The sequence below is a fragment of the Schistocerca cancellata genome, chromosome 2 (assembly GCF_023864275.1).
Source record: "Schistocerca cancellata isolate TAMUIC-IGC-003103 chromosome 2, iqSchCanc2.1, whole genome shotgun sequence".
Lineage (NCBI taxonomy): Eukaryota > Metazoa > Arthropoda > Insecta > Orthoptera > Acrididae > Schistocerca > Schistocerca cancellata.
Window position 1 is genome coordinate 343,365,826 of NC_064627.1, and position 17,094 is coordinate 343,382,919.

At 41.8% G+C, this 17,094-nt stretch overlaps 1 long non-coding RNA gene across 1 annotated transcript in view; it reads left to right on the top strand.

Annotated features, from left to right (window-relative positions):
• The window catches only part of LOC126145572 (uncharacterized), a 179,347-nt gene extending 162,456 nt beyond the window's left edge, over positions 1 to 16,891 (top strand). Inside the window, exon 3 of the long non-coding RNA XR_007529765.1 lies at positions 15,880 to 16,891. This is a non-coding gene — a long non-coding RNA (uncharacterized LOC126145572). The remainder of the gene's footprint in view (positions 1 to 15,879) is intronic.
• The last annotated feature ends 203 nt before the right edge of the window (positions 16,892 to 17,094 follow it).

Here is a 17,094-nt window from a genome sequence, read left to right on the forward strand (position 1 = left end):
TCCCCTCCCCCTCCCCCCCTCCCACCCACGCATTCAGCTCGCATTACACTGCTGCGCAAAACCTACGGACGAGATAGGTGAAGTAACATATTAACGGCTCGGTGGAGATAAAATCTGGCGATGAAAAACCTTTTATAATGTGCTATTTTCATCCCCTTGACGTCTTGTGCTTGAGGTCAGCGTAAAATGAACATGCTTTTTTATTCCAGTCACTGATCACAAATGAATTCTTTAGACGATGACCGGTTTCAGTCTGTAATGAGCATTTTCAGATCTTTTTTACACCATCTCCCAAAGTATATAATTGGAAGGAGAAACAGCATTGGTCGTATTTTTTTGTTTTATTATCCGCAAAATCGATTTTCGGTCACTTAGTGACCATCCTCAGTGCTGTAATATACAATGGTCACTAAGTGACCGAAAATCGATTTTGCGGATAATAAAACAAAAAAAATACGACCAATGCTGTTTCTCCAAATGGTTCAAATGGCTCTGAGCACTATGGGAGCTAGAACTTAGAACTACTTAAACCTAACTAACCTAAGGACGTCACACACATCCATGCCCAAGACAGGATTCAAACCTGCGACCGTAACAGCAGTGCCTAGAACCGCCAGGCCACCGCGGCCGGCGCTAGCAAAACGAAAGCCGAAGTTTTGCGTTCAAGAAATTGTTCACTCAGGAGAACCCGAGAAACATACACGTCATGTGACCATCCTTCATAGTAATTAGCATCCAGGCGTAGAGAAACAACTGAAAGATTTGAAAGCAAAGAAGTTTCCAGGTGCGGATAGAATCCCAATTTGCTTTTACAAAGAGTACTCTACGCCACTGGCCCTTACCAAGCTAGTATTTATCGCGAATCTCTTGCCCAGTGCAAAGTCCCAAGCGACTGGAAAAAAAGCGCAGATGACTCCTGCATATAAGTAAGGTAAGAGAACGGACCCACTAAAATTACAGATCAATATCCGTAACTTCGGTTTGCCGCAGTATTCTTGAAAATATTCTCAGTTCGAATATCATAAATTTTCTTGATACTGAGAAGCTTATGTCCACGAATCAGCATGGTTTTAGAATGCATCACTCAAGCGAAACTCAGCTTGCCATTTTCTCACGTGATATACTGCGAACCTTGAATGAAGGCAACAGCTAAATTCTAGAAATAATGATTTCTCTAAAGCATTTGACGCGGTGCCCTATCACAGGCTGTTAACAAAGGTACGAGCATACTGAATAAGTTCACCGACATGTGAGTGGCTCTGAGGCTTGTTAAGTAATAGAACCCAGTATGTTATCCTCGATGGTGAGTGTTCATCAGAGACAAGGGTATCGCCAGCAGTGCCCCAGGGAAGTGTGATAGGATCTCTGTTGTTATCTATAAACATAAAGAATTTGCGAACGAGATGGGTAGCTATCTGCTGTGTTTACTGATGATACCGTGGTGTTCAGTAATGTGACGAAGTTGAGGGAATTGAAGAAGATACAGGGTGACTTAGAACACTTTCTAGTTGGTGTGACGAGTGGAATCTAACTAAAAATGTGGTAAAATGTAAGTTAATGCGGATGAGTAGGAATAAAAAATCTGTAAATTTCGGATATAGCATTGGTAGTGTACCCCTTGACACAGTAACGTTGTTTATATATCTAGGCGTAAAGTTGCAAAGCGATTTGACATGGAATGAGCATGTGAGGACTGTGGTAGGGACAGTGAACGGTAGACTTAGATTTATTGGGATAATGATAGGAAAGTGTGGTTCATCTGTAAAGGAGACTGCATATAGAACGCTGGTGCTACCTGTTCTTGATACCACTCGAGTGTTTGGGATACGTACCAAGCAGGATTGAAACGAAGCAGTTCCGAGGCAAGCTGCTAGATTTGTTACCGGTAGGTTCGAACAACACAAGTGTTACGGAGATACATGGAGAACTCAAATGGGAATCCCTGGAGGAAAGGAGACGTTATTTTCGAGGAACACTATCGAGAAAATTTAGAGTACGGACATTCGAACCTGTCTACCAAATTACTCTACTGCGTCCATCATACGAGGTCTGTCCAGAAAGTAAGTTAAGATCGGTCGCGAAATGGAAACCACACTGAAAACCAGAAACGTTTTATTTGCAACAGTTAGGCACACCTTCCACCTAATTCTCTTCATATTCGCCGCTCCAGCTTCGAAGTTTGTCTTAGTGTTGTATCAACTTTCCAATATCCTCGTCATAGAAAGCAGCCGCCTGTGCTTTCGGCCAGTTATCTGCACTGGTCTGCAGCTCGTTGTCTGAGGAAAAATTTTGTCTTCATAGCCAGCGGTTCTTGTGAGCAGAGATGAGACTCAGGGGTAGCCAATTAGGTACTGTATTGTGGGTGATCAAAGACTTTGAAACGTCCCCTTAGAAAAATTATACGTGAGACTGAGCTTAAACTGGCACACAATATTTTTAGCGCAACGCAATCTGACTTTCAAAAATCTCTACAAAAGAATGGCCCTGACTAACATTACCCTATACCTTTCACAAATCACTTACCTCACCAAAAATCTTCGTTACACGAACTACTGCAATACAGCGAGCGCCACTACTGCCAGCTAAATAAAAGATTCGTACTACTGAAGGCACTAACTACTGATAGGCATAGTTAGCAAATGAAAGATTTTGACAGAGAACAAACAATGTATTTACCTTAATAGTGTTGAAAAATCGTAATATACATAGCAGTTCATAATATCCAGTATTACAAATTTCAAAACTCCGCCATCTCTCTCCTCACATCCACCACTGCTGGCGGCTCACCTCCAACTGCGCAACGGTACGCGCTGTTCACATCCAGCTGCCGCTGCCAAACACTACAATGGCGGACAACAATGCAAACTAGCCACAGACTGCACACAGCACAGCCAGTGATTTTCGTACAGAGCGCTACGTAACTTTGCCAATAAGAAAACATAAACAGCCTACTTACAACTTCTCATCGGAAACGCTGCAGGAGCGTCTTCATTGCCCCTGCAGTGTGCGGCCGAGAAGGAACTGCTCGACAGTTGTGTTAAGTGGGCTGCATGGCACAGGCGAAATCTCTAACCAGGCACTCATACTTGGCGGGAGACGCTATTCCCTACGCATCTTTACGTGCTCACTGTTTACTCAAAACTGAAAAAAGCGACGCGACACGATCGACGGGCATACTAGAGACACTGCCCAACACATCTGTGCAAAGCTTTACCGGATTTTCCCAGTGGTTTCCATTTCGCGACAGATCGTAACTTACTTTCTGGACAGCCCTCGTACATTGCGCTTAAGGACGACGAAGATAATGTACGAGACATGATGGCTCATACGGTGGCATACAGAGAGTCGAGTGGAATAGGAAAGGAACTGACTAGTAATGGTAAAGGGTGCTCTCCACCACGCACCGTACGGTGACTCGTGGGGTATCTATATAGAGGTAGATATAGACCGTGTGCGGTGTGTCGTCTCCATTAATCCGCGACCGGTGGAATGATGGTCGCGTGCGCTCCACTTCGCAGAAGAGGAAAGTAGTTCCAGGTATTAGCGCTCTTTGTAGCAACTAACATTGCTAGCGGCGTATCGGGCCAACTATCTGAAGGTCTCTTGCCAGAAACATAAATAGGTTCCAGTTTATGAGCGCCATCTGGTTGGCGACAGGTCGCAACTGAGTGGCGCCTGGCATTAACGGTCAGTGTGTGTGCTTAGTGTTGGTGGCGTCCTCTGGTGATTTCGCTATGTAGCTACTGACTGCGAACACGGCGCAAGGAAAGAAGAAGCTACTTAAGAATGTTAAAGACTAAGAGGACACACAAAATTCGAAACGAAGGTACTAAAAAGTATACTTGTGAAGACGCTTACAAGGGAAAGGGACAAGTAAATAGGACATGGCACAGCATCCAGGAGTAAAGAAACTGGGATTGGAAGGAGCAGTACAGGCATAAAATAATAGGGTCTGAGACAAACTAAATTATACAGAAAAGTGTTTAAAAGATGATGTATAGAAGTTATGCAGAGATATATTAGTTAAAGTTAGGGAAATTCGGGGGATAGCATCAAAGTAGCTGAGTCTAATGAAAAAAATAAAAATAAAAGTCCTCGTGTCCCTTGATTTTGCCCACTCCATATTGACACCTCCACTACAGTGAACACCATCTCATCAAGGCAGTTGTGCGCCTGGGAATACATTAATACATTTCAAGTGACCTAGACGGTACAGATACTTAGCCTTTATGTTTGACTGATCTAGGTCACTAGGTCACTGGAGAGAAGTAAGCTAGCCGCTCTGATTTAGTTTTTGTGTGGTTTACTTAAATCGCTTAACGTGAATCATAGGATGATTCTTTTGAACAAAATATGGCCCCCACCTCAACCAACCGTAGGCTTCGATCCTTGCAGGCAGTAGACACGACATTCGACCTACGCATGCTTATGATACGTATAACTGTATTACCGAACTAGGTGGCTCAGTGGTTGGTACAGTGGACTCGCATTCGGGAGGACGACGGTTCAAACCCTCGTCCGGCCATCCTGATTTAGATTTTTTGGGATTTCCCTAAAAATCGCTTCAGGTAAATGCCGGGAAGGTTCCTCTGAATGAGCACGGCGCACTTCCTTCCCCATTCCTCCCTCCTATGGGACCGATGACCTCGCTGTTTGGTCCCTTCTCCCTGAACCAGTCAACCTATAACTGTATTATGATGCACTATTGAAGTTTGATGACAGAGAAAAGAATCTAGGTCGAGGAAATGAGTAGAATATAGGCTCGTAAAAGAACATTAGAGAACGTGAAAGACGGTCTTCGCGGCAAAAAGGGTCCTTCGAATAAGAGAGAAGTGCCGCAGATGTTTTGTCTGGACTGAAATATTACATGAGAGCAAATCACGGACCGTTAAAAAGAAAGAGCAAATACTCTCGATTAGTTTTGAAATTTGTTTGTGGAGTAAAACTCGTAAAGTGCAATGGATTGACAAAATAACGAATGAAGAAGTTTTTATAAAACTACGAGAGAGAAGGAAATTGGTGGAAACGATAAGAATGTGGAAAACATATTCCCTGAAACATATATGGCTAACAAATCGCCTGTAACGAAGAATCATCGAAGGAGAGATTGGAGGGAAGTGTAGAGCCATATTTGGAATGCTGAATGACATTAAAAGTAGACGACGTTACCAGGATATAAAGTAAGGCACAGGGCAAAGAAAAGTAGAGCGCGCTCTTACGATGCCAGTAGTGAAGCAGGTATAGCCAAGGATATGATTATCCCAAAAAAGAAATACTGAAGATGAACGAAAGGGTGGAACGAATTTGAAAACAGTGACTGTATGGTATATTTGTTCAAGTAATAGAACCAAAACGTTTCAAAAAGATTGTTTCTCTGTTATTATTTAGATAATTTGGCAACATTTGTTTCTGTGGTTGTAGATTTGAAGCTGTTCATAAAGGTTATAAGCACTAAAATTCTAAATTATACTTAATCAGAGAACCCACAATCAAAGACATGTCCATAATACATCGGTTTCCTTGGGTCTTCAGTAGTCTGAGCGGTTTGATGCGGCCCACCACGAATTGCACTTGCACTCAACGTCCTCAACTATACTTTGGATGTATTTCAACTTGTGACTTTTCTACAGTTTTTAATCTCAACAGATCCCTAATACCATGGACCAGTACCCTGATACTTAACACATGCTCTATCATTCTGTCCTTGCTTCTTGTCTGTGCGGTCCGGGTATTCCTTCCCTTGCCGATTCTGCAGAGAACATCCACCTTCCTTATCCCATTGTGCGGCTGGTCCCGGCGGAGGTTCGAGTCCTCCATCAGGCACGGATGTCTGTGTTTGTCCTTAGGATAATTTAGGTTAAGTAGTGTGTAAGCTTAGGGACTGATGACCTTAGCAGTTAAGTCCCGTAAGATTTCACACACATTTGAACATTTTTTTATCCCATTGCTACACCTAATTTTCAGCAACCTTCTATAGCACCCCATCTCAAACGTTTCGATTATTTTGTTTTTCGGCTATCCCACAGACAATGAATCACTTACATAGATTCAAACAAATGGTTCAAATGGCTCTGAGCACTATGGGACTTAACATCTGAGGTCATCAGTCCCCTAGAACTTATAACTACTTAAACCTAACTAACCTAAGGACATCACACACATCCATGCCCGAGGCAGGAATCGAACCTGCGACCGCAGCGGTCGCGCGGTTCCAGACTGAAGCGCCTAGAATCGCTCGGCCACTCCGGCCGGCCTTCCATAGATTGATGTACTCCAAATTAAGGCCTGTGTTTGACACAAGTACACTTCCTCTTTGTCAGGAAGGCCCTCTTCCCCTGTGCTAGGCTTCTTCTTACATCCTCCTTGTTTTGCCCATCGTGCGTAATTTTTCTTGCAAGGACGTCGAATTCCAGAACTTCGTCCGTCGTTTATATCTACTTAACTACCATGCTATAAACACAGTAACAACATATATAGCATCCTGCTAAGAATGAGAACAAATTCTAAGGGAGTAAGGTGTGGCATACTTCGAGGACCACGGGAGAATTCCCGCAGTAGAATGGGCTCTAGAGCAACATCAGCGTGACGACAGAGAACAGTAAGCAGTCGTGACGGTACGCGGAAGCGCGCCTTCAGCGGAATGCCTGCGGCTGGTGCCGGTACCGGTAACCGCAGAAAGGCGCTCTTTTCGGCGCTTCGGCGCCAGAAGTGCCGACGGCTACCACAGGCGTGTCTCTATGCGCGGCGCGGCGCACAGCTGCGAAAACACTGGCGCCAGAAACACGATCCACGGCTGGCTCAGTTTTACCGACAGGCGAGGCTATTCGTGAGCACGCCGCCGTCCACAAGTGCTGCCACTCCCTCCAGCTTCACTTGTACCGACAGCCAAAGTTTTACAATCCTTTTGCCTGTTGTCACGGTGATGGAACATACGGTTTTTGGCGACGAAACGGCTGTGAAAAATTGATGTCGTTCGTGGTGAGTCACGAGCGACAGCTTCTGTAATTTCGAACTTAAATAAAACGACTCAGAATAGCCGGCCGGTGTGGCTGTGCGGTTCTAGGCGCTTCAGTCTGGAACCGCGTAACCGCTACGGTCGCAGGTTCGAATCCTGCCTCGGGCTTGGATGTGTGTGATGTCCTTAGGTTAGTTAGGTTTAAGTACTTCTAAGTTCTAGGGGTCTGATGACCACAGATGTCCCATAGTGCTCAGAGCCATTTGAACCATTTTTGACTCAGAACAGAAGTTGCGGCACATATTGGTCTCATTCTGAAGAAGTACGACCGTTACTGTTAAATCCCGTGCGGACGTCGCAAAATGCACGAATAGATAGTGAACCGGTGATTTATGATTCATAAATTTGAAGTGTCCACAAACCATGTTGGTAAATGCATTGTAACTGCTTCACGCTGCCATTACTTTACATGATACACAGTAGAAGTATAATACTATTGTATTTTTTTCAGTCATCTGTCCCCCGACTGGGTTGATGCGGGCCACCACGAATTTCTCTCCTGTGCCAAACTCTTCATCTCTGAGAAGCACTTTGTAACAGCCCTTTTTCTGTTTTCGCTTTTTCGTCTAATAGATGAAAGTCTGATTTTATTTTTTACACACTGACGGTCATTGAAGGGTTTACTTTTATTTAATATTGTCCCGGCTAAGTATCAGTTTGATTACTTTTAAATCCCAATGTTAAACGTGGGTCACTACACGTATAGTCCTCCCAACTATGAGAGAAAAAATCTTTAGTAGCTTTATTGCCAATGTTTGCAGAGACGGTACCTTAACCTTTCGTTCAATTCTTTTAATTACGAATCGGTAGTTTGTTCTTGGCATAGATCACGTAACCTTAACGTTTATTAGTCTAAGTTCAATTAATGTTCAAAACTTGCATTATGTTTCAAATTAACGACGTCAGTTTATTGAGATGAATTATTAGATAATAGGTTCACTCATACGATCTCATTCAAAGAAGTTACGTAGGATTCCCGCTAGCATCAGAGATGTTAAATAATATCCTGTCACTTTCGGTAAATAAGTTATTTCTATTTAATATCCGCAAACTGTCATTAACTATGATCATTAGTCGCGTGAAGTTAAAGTTTCCCACTGTCACAATTCAAAGTCCGAATCCGGTTAAAATTCTCAATTCAGTAAAACGTTTAAATATTCACACGAATTGACATTAAAGCCAAAGAGATTACTATTCACCTTCCCGTTTACCTAATCTGATAAATGTCCAAATTAAAGTCTTGAATTGACAATCCTCAAAAACAATCTCGTCACCATCTATTCTTGATCTCCGTTTAATAAAGTCCTAATTGTTGTTCTCTAAAGCTGTACGTCCTAAATAACTTTCGAACTGGAACAGACTAATGACTGGAGTATCATAATTACAACGTATGGCTATTCATGCTTTAATAAACACTATCTTTGGTGTCCCAGACCTACGTTCTATGACTATAATATTGATTTTCTTACGTATTGGAATAACTAATATTTTAACATTTTCTACTGTTTTTCCCCCTTCCCATGTTTCTAAAATTTATAATTAAATTTTCCTTTTCTTTTCTTTTGCTTTCTATACTAGATATTTCCCTCTATTTGTTTTTTATTTATTTTTCGTAATTACTACTTGTGAAGGGACTTGGGTCATTTCGTGAATTGATATTTTAAGGACATGGGAACTAATTTGGGAGCTATTTTTGTTTTTTCAACACCGAGAGGCGCTGTAGGTGTTACAACTTGCAATCTACTTTCTCAATTATTTGCTGGATGTATTCCAGTGTATGTCTTCCTCTGCCGTTTTTACCCTGTACAGCTCCCTCTAGTGCCACGGAAGTTATTCCCTGATGTCTTACCAGATGTTCTGTCATCCTGTCCCTCCTTCTTGTCAGTGTTTTCCATATATTCCGTTCCTCGCCGATTCTGTGCACGGCCTCCCCATTCCATACATTATCAGTCCACCTAATTTTCGTCTTTAGTCTGTAGCACCACAGCTCAAATGCTTCGATTCTCATCTATTTCCACAGTCCATTTTTCACTACCATACATTCCTGTGCTCCAAACGTACATTCTCAGAAATTTTTTCCTCAAATTAAGGCCTGTGTTTGATACTAGTGGACTTCTCTTGACCAGGAATGCCATTTTTGCCAGTGCTAGTGTGCTTTTGATGTCCTCCTTACCCCGTTCATCATTGGTTGTTTTGCTGCCTAGGTAGTAGAATTTCTTAACTTCATATACTTCGTGACCATCAATTGTGAAGTTAAATTTCTCACTGTTCTCATTTCTGCTACATCTCATTACAACATCTGTCTTCCATTTACTCTCAATCCATATTTCGTGCTCATCAGACTGTTCATTTTATTCAGCAGATCCTGTAAATCTTCTTTACTTTCACTGAGGATAGCAATGACGTCAGCGAATCTTATCATTGGTATCCTTCCACCTTCAATTTTAATTCCACTCTTGAAACTTTCTTTTATTTTCGTCACTACTTCTTCGATACATACACTGAACAGTAGGGGCGAAAGAATACATTCCTGTCTTATACCCTTTCAATGTGAGCACTTTTGATGGTCTTCTACTCTTATTGTTCCCTCCTGGCTCTTGAATATGTTGTACCCGTCTTTCCCTATAGCTTACCCCTATTTTCCTCAGAATTTAGAACATATTGCACAATTTGAAATTGTCGAAGGCTTTTTCTAGGTCGACAAACCCTATGAACGTGTCTTGATTTTTCTTCAGTCTTGATTCCATTATCAGACGCAACGTCAGAAATGCTCTTTGGTGCCTTAATCTTTCCTAAGGTCAAACTAATCTTCATCTATCACATCCTTAATTTTATTTTACATCCTTCTGTATAATATTCTTGTGAACAACTTGGTTGTATGAACTGTTAAGCTGATTGTGTGATAATTCTTGCAGTTGTTGGCTCTTGCAATCTTCGGAATTGTGTGAATGATGTTTTTCCAAAAGTCAGATGGTACATCGCAGGTGTCATATGTTCTACATATCAACGCGAATAGTCGTTTTATTGCCTCTTCCGCTAATAATATTAGAAATTCGGATGGGATTTATCTATCCCTACTGCCTTATTCGGTCTTCAGTCTCCCAAAGCTCTCTCAAATTCTGATTCTAATACTGGATCCCCTGTATCTTTTGTAACGTCATCAGACATGTCTCTCCCCTCATAGAGGCCTTCATTGTACTCTTTCCAACTATCCGTTGTCTCCTCTGCATTTAACAGTGCAATGGCCGCTACACTCTTAATATTATCAACCTTGCTTTTAACTTCACCGAAGGTTGTTTTGACTTTTCCATGTACTGAGTCGCACCATCCGACAATCGTTTCTTTTTCGATTTCTTCATATTTTTCATGCAGCCATTTCTCCTTAGCTTCCCAGCACTTCCTGTTTATGTCATTCCTCAGCAACTTGTATTTCTGTATTCCTGAATTTTCCTGAGTATTTTTGTGTTTTCTACTTTCATCGATCAACTGATGTATTTCTTCTGTTACACTTGGTTTCTTGCTAGTTACCTTCTTTGTACTTATGTTTTTCCTTCCGACAACTGTGATTGCCCTTTTTAGGGACGTCCGTTCCTCTTCAGGTGAACTGGCTACCAAGCTACTCCTTACCGCAGTAGCTATAGCCTCAGAGAACTTGAAAAGTGTCTCTTCTTCCCTAGTACTCCGTATCCACATCTTTGCGTATTGATTCTTCCTGACTAATCTCTTAAACCTCAACCTATTAAATTGTGATCGGAGTCTGTAACTGTTCCTGGATGCGCCTTACAATCCAGTAAGGAATCTCTACCTGACCATCAGGTAATTTGACTTAAATCTTCCTGTACCTCCAGAACTTTCACAGGTGTACCTCCTCTTCCTGTGAATCTTGAACAGAGTATTCGCTATTACTAGCTGAAATTTATTGAACTCAATCAAGTACCACGCCCATATTCCCCGTAATCATTTCTTCTACTCCTTCCCCTACAACCACGTTGCAAACCCTCCATGACTATTAGATTTTCATCTTCCTTTACGTACTGAATTGCCTGTTCAATATCATCATATATTTTCTCTTTCATCTTGTGCTTGCGACGTAGCCATGTATGGCTGAACTATCGTTGTCGGTGTTGGTTGGCTGTCGATTCTGATGTGAAGAAACTTATTACTCAACTGTTAACAGTAACTCACCCTGTGCCCTACCTTCCTATTCTTACCGAATCCTACTCTTGGCACCATTTTCTGCTGATGCTGATATTACCCTATACTCATCTGACCAGAATCCTTGACTTCTTTCTATTTCACTCCATTGACTCCCACAATATCTAGATTGATCCTTAGCGATCCCTTTTCAGATTTTGCAGCTTCCCTAACACGTTCAAACTTCTGACATTCTACGTCCCGACTCGGTATGCTACGGTTGGTTATTACTCTTTTTCTGACGGTCACCTCCCTCTTGGCAGTCCCCTCCCGAAGAACCGAATGGGGCACTAATCAGTAACCTTTTGCGTGTGGAGAGATCACCACAACACTTTTTCAATTACAGGACATGTCTTGTGTTTACACGTTAGGTGTCTTCAATGCAATGATTTGTATTGCCTTCTGCATCCTCGTGCCGTTGACCATTGCTGATGCTTTCACATGCGGTGCACCAGCATTTACGCCGGTCAACAAACATTCGTCAGCCGACCGTGCATTTCATCGCTGTTAACTCTGCGTATTGCAGTGGAAGACGCACTGAAGATGCAAAAATGTTCACAGAGATATGAATCTGCGTACGGTTGCCTATACACTTAAGTCTTCTAGACAGTCGTTGGTGAGTGACGTCATTGTCACGTGCTTTCCCTTTCCTCAACAAGCAGAAGTGTGTTTATACCGCGCTACTAGACCTGTCGTTTGTTTCTCGCGAAATGGGAGACCAAAGAAGAAAACAAAGTTTTTCGAAGTACGAGATGGATATGCTTCACAAATTGGTCGGTGCGAATGCATCAGTTCTTGAAAACCTGACTGCTGCAGTACAAAAGAAGAAACGTACAGTGTCTCGTTTTGGTCATTGCCGTTTTTCATGATGGAACTTGCTCTCAATCCCTATGCCTGCAATATCTGTACTCTGTGTTGTGCTCTTTTTTCAATCACAGCCGAATTGGATGACAAAGCCGAGTATGAACTGACTTTATATGACTACCACAACCATGGATCAAACGGCTCTGAGCACTATGGGACTTAACATTTGAGGTCATCAGTGCCCTAGAGCTTAGAACTACTTAAACCTAACTAACCTAAGGACTTCACACACATCCATACCCGAGGCAGGATTCGAATCTGCGACCGTGGAGGTTTCGCGGTTCCAGACTGAAGCGCCTAGAACCGCTCGGGCACGCCGGCCAGCTACCCCAACCATGATGCCTTACATTCCTTTGGCAGTGGCTATGACTACAATAGAACCTCACAGATTATATTTTGTATATTACTGACATCGTATTATCTATGTTAAGATGTCGGCACGGTATTTTATGATACCTGATAATGATCTGATCTATTCACAGTCAATTCAAATACCTGCGTAATTTACTCAGAAAATTCGTCAAATGTCTGCTAATTAACACATCTGTTATTTGAATGAAAAATGCACTTCTCGTTTCTAACTATAAACTTCACACAAAAATCCAGTTTTCATTGAAAACACAACTTCATATCTAGCCAACTTTTATGAGAGATTGTTAAACAAGATCGTAAAGTTAAAATACTGCAATTCAAATTTTATTTATATTTTTGTATTTCACACTTCACACAAATGCTCAAAGAACATGCACCTTTGCTTAAAAACTCGAATCCACCTGGAATCGAAGCCAGGCCACCCTCGTAGTGAGCAAGAACGCTAACAAAGAGCCACATCGTTTGTCGAAAAGAAGTCACGCGAATTTTAGCATGTTAAACATGGTGGGAATACTTGGAAGATTTTCTCGACAATTTTCAAGGGTTGCATCGAACTACAGTACTTTGGAAGAGGTGGATTTGAGTTTTAAACTTCACGTACCATAAATATAAAAAAATTACAAAAATACAAGTGTCGTGTAGAACACTCGTTAGAGAAAAACAGACAATGTGTTCACGTGTGGAGGCAAAATTTAATTCTACACCTGGTAAGTTTGATTCATAAGTTAATGAACTTTCTTGTTTTCTTTTGCGTGTAGGGTATGGCATACGATGTCTTGAGTCTATCTCAATACGTCGAAAATCGCCCCCATCTCAATACCGCAATCTTGCAGTTAGAACCGTGGATATCTCGCGAAAACCGGGCTTGAGCCACAGTAAAACTTAACGAAGTTGGTGCACTCGGTCGTAAATGTCCAGTCCTAGTAAACAACACGTTGTTTTGAAGAAGTGTGTGTGCAGAAGTATGTGTGTGAGTGTGTGTGTGTGTGTGTGTGTGTGTGTGTGTGTGTGTGTGTGAGAGTGTGTGAGAGAGAGAGAGTGTGTGAGAGAGAGAGAGAGAGAGAGAGAGAGAGAGAGAGAGGGAGAGGGAGAGGGAGAGGAGAGAGAGAGAGAGAGAGAGAGAGAGAGAGAGAGGGAGAGGGAGAGGGAGAGGGAGAGGGAGAGGAAGAGGGAGAGGGAGAGGGAGAGGGAGAGGGAGAGGGAGAGGGAGAGGGAGAGGGAGAGGGAGAGGGAGAGGGAGAGGGAGAGGGAGAGGGAGAGGGAGAGGGAGAGGGAGAGGGAGAGGGAGAGGGAGAGGGAGAGGGAGAGGGAGAGGGAGAGGGAGAGGGAGAGGGAGAGGGAGAGGGAGAGGGAGAGGGAGAGGGAGAGGGAGAGGGAGAGCACGGGAGGGGGGAGGGGGTGAGAGGCACAAAGATCTCCCTTACCTCTAAATAATAAATTTCTTAACTATTCACCAAGAAAGAATAATTTATTAATTAATCACAATTACGAATAGCAAAAAATATGGGCAGTACCTCTCTACTTGGACATCTTCACTATTTGGTGTCTCTCGCTCGCCTTCGCTTATCGAATTGGAATTAAAATTATCATCAATGCTGTACTTGGTTTGTGAATCAATAATTACCCTAATTCTGATTTGCTGATAATATTTTACTACATTTAGAGAGTATGTCATCACGGAAGGAATACATCTTTAAGTCATAATTAATGTTGTTGTGTCACTTTGATCTTTTATTGATGTACGTGGTTAATAATGAGTCTCACTGTTCACGGTTTGTGACTGGCTGCATGTGACAACACGGCTGTCATGCCCTACTTTCTTTTGTGAGTGGTTATGACTACAATAGAGCCTCGCAGGTTAAATTTTGATATTGACATCTTATTTTTTATGTTAAGATGACTGCTTGAAATTTTTTGATATCTCATAATGATATGTTCTGTTCACTGGCAGTGAATAAAGGGTTTAATTTAATCGTTAGCAAATGAGAGCTCATTTAAATACGCATTTGTTTTCGTTCTTCTGTGGTGCATCCGTAATTTCCAACTTGTAGTTGCTCCTGAATGTGCGGCCGCTGTACCTCTGACAAGCGGACCGAACAAACTTTCCCTCACCGATTTTATTCATATTAATAGAGTGTGTAGGGCACGACTAAAACTCCATCATATTTCATCATATTAAACACGAAAATTCAGCTCTCAACTGCTTCCGAGAAAATCGGTTTTGAATATTTTAGGCGTGCTTATATGCTTGGTGTGACAGTAGCTAGTATTAAAGTTTTCCGCAGCCGAGCGAGTAAGCAGTTAGTGTCATAATCGTCAGGTCTTTGGATCGAATATAGTTCCCGGTATTCTTTTTCTTTTTTCAGTTCCACCTAATTCCAGCAATAGAGAGGCATGCTACATGACGAAACTATGTGATAATAGAGAACCGTGCATGAATGTAAATCAAGTTTGTTTTGCAATAGACACAATGAAGAAAAAAAATTCACACGCAAAAATTCTGCATGCATTACATGTGCTGTCGTAATAGTTATTGTTTTCCATGTTTCTATGATCACTATCATCCTGATTCGTGCAGTGCTTCACAAATACAGATACTAGAATATAAATAAAATGACTACACTGATTCGGCTAAAAGTTCTTGTGTATCCGATTTATATGCAATCTCCTCACGGAAACAAATTATCCTTTTTTTTTCAAGGTAAACATTACGAAAATAATAAATGAATCATTATATACTGATGATTTACACAGTCATAATAAATCTGTTATTAGAAATGCGTCGTGAGGAGATTGGATATAAATCGGATACACAATAACTTTTAGTCAAATCAGTGTAGTCATTTTATTTATATTCTAGTATCTGTATTTGTGGAACACTGCACGAATCAGGATGATAATGATCATAGAAACATGGAAAACAATAACTATTACGACAGCACATGTAATGCAAGCAGAATTTTTGCATGTGAATGTTTTTTTTTTCATTGTGTCCATTGCAAAACAAACTTGAATTACATTCATGAACGGTTATCCATTATCCCATAGTATCGTCGTGTAATATGCCTATCTATTGCTGGAATTAGGTGGAACTGAAAAAAGAAAAGGAACACTGGGAACTAGATTCGATCCAGAGACCTGACGATTATGACACTAACTGATTATGACACTAACTGCTTACTCGTTCGGCTGCGGACAACATTAATAGTAGTTACCATCATACCAAGTATATAAGCACGCCTAAAATATTCAAACACGACTTTCTCGGAAACAGTTGAGAGTTGTGTCAACTTGTTTGCATATGTTGAAGTCCTAGTCGCGCCTCCCACACCATGTCCGTATGAACCAAATCCGTGATGATATGTTCGTACGGTCCGCTTGTGACCAGCAGAGCAGACCTAAATAGTTCACCGGCCTGTTTGTTGTTCTTGCAGGCAGACTCCAGCAACATGTTGGACGCGCAGTCGCAGCTGAAGGCGCACGCGCAAACGGCGCGCAGCTGGTGGCGGCGTTCCACGCATGCGCGGAATCCGGGGGCGCATGCGCGTGGCGGCGCTGTCAGCGGCAGCTGGTGGCGCGTCTGGAGGCTGGCCGACGCGCTGCTTCACAACGGCTGCTGACTTCTCAGCAGTCAGCAGCCAGCCACCGCAGCCGCCACAGTCTCAGGGCAACCTGTCAGCTCCGCGCCTCCCTCAGCTAAATAGCCACTCTTCCTACTTTCTCTCCTCGCCAGCGTCGCGAATATCGCCGCTGGCTAGACGGAAACGTACCGTAGTCCGGGAAGTCCAGTCCACTTTCATCCTTTGTTACCGACACAGTTCTGCCTTTCAACATTGTACTGCTCTCGGATTACACTCCGAGAGAAACTGGAGATTATTGACAAATAAGTATTCATAGGACATTAGCTTGAACAGGCTGCGATTAAAACGGTATACTCTCTCATAGTTCAGTTCATAGAGAGAGAGACACTAAACTATTTGCCTCTAAGGCAGTAATATCACTCTAATTAAATAACTTGAATGAAATCAAATTTTAAAATATAGCTCTCCTGTTAGCTATAACTAAATTGCCGATTAGTCAAAGGTAAAAGAATGCCATAACTAATTCTTCCATATAGTTTTGTCGAGAGTTACGAAAGGCCTCGTGGAAGTTTTTAGAAAAAAGTATTTCATTCTTTTTCGTATTCACTATTGTCGGCCTTTCGCAGTGAGTTTTCTTAGTAGTATAATTTTTTGAAAAGAGAGAAAGAATTCACTTGTTCCAGAGGGCAATACTTGAAACATTGTGATAGATTTATTGTAATATATACAGCAGATCTATATGTACATAATACAGATGTTAGATTATTTTAGCTTTTTAAAATTAGCACATTGTAATGTTATATAATATTGTACGTTATTATGTAATGAAGTTTGATTAACATTAAAACATTATTTCTTTTCAGTACTTTGCAAGGAATTCTCCTTATATCAGCTGAAAACATCAATTCCCAAGTTTATTTCCAATCTAGCCAAAAATATACTACATCTGGTGAATAAGTAGTTACAGTTAAAGAAATTAGGACATTAAGAAAAATTGGAAGGAGCACACTATGTGGATGGACCAGCTCTGGAAGTTAAAAGCTGTAAACTAAAAGCGCAGAAAAATCA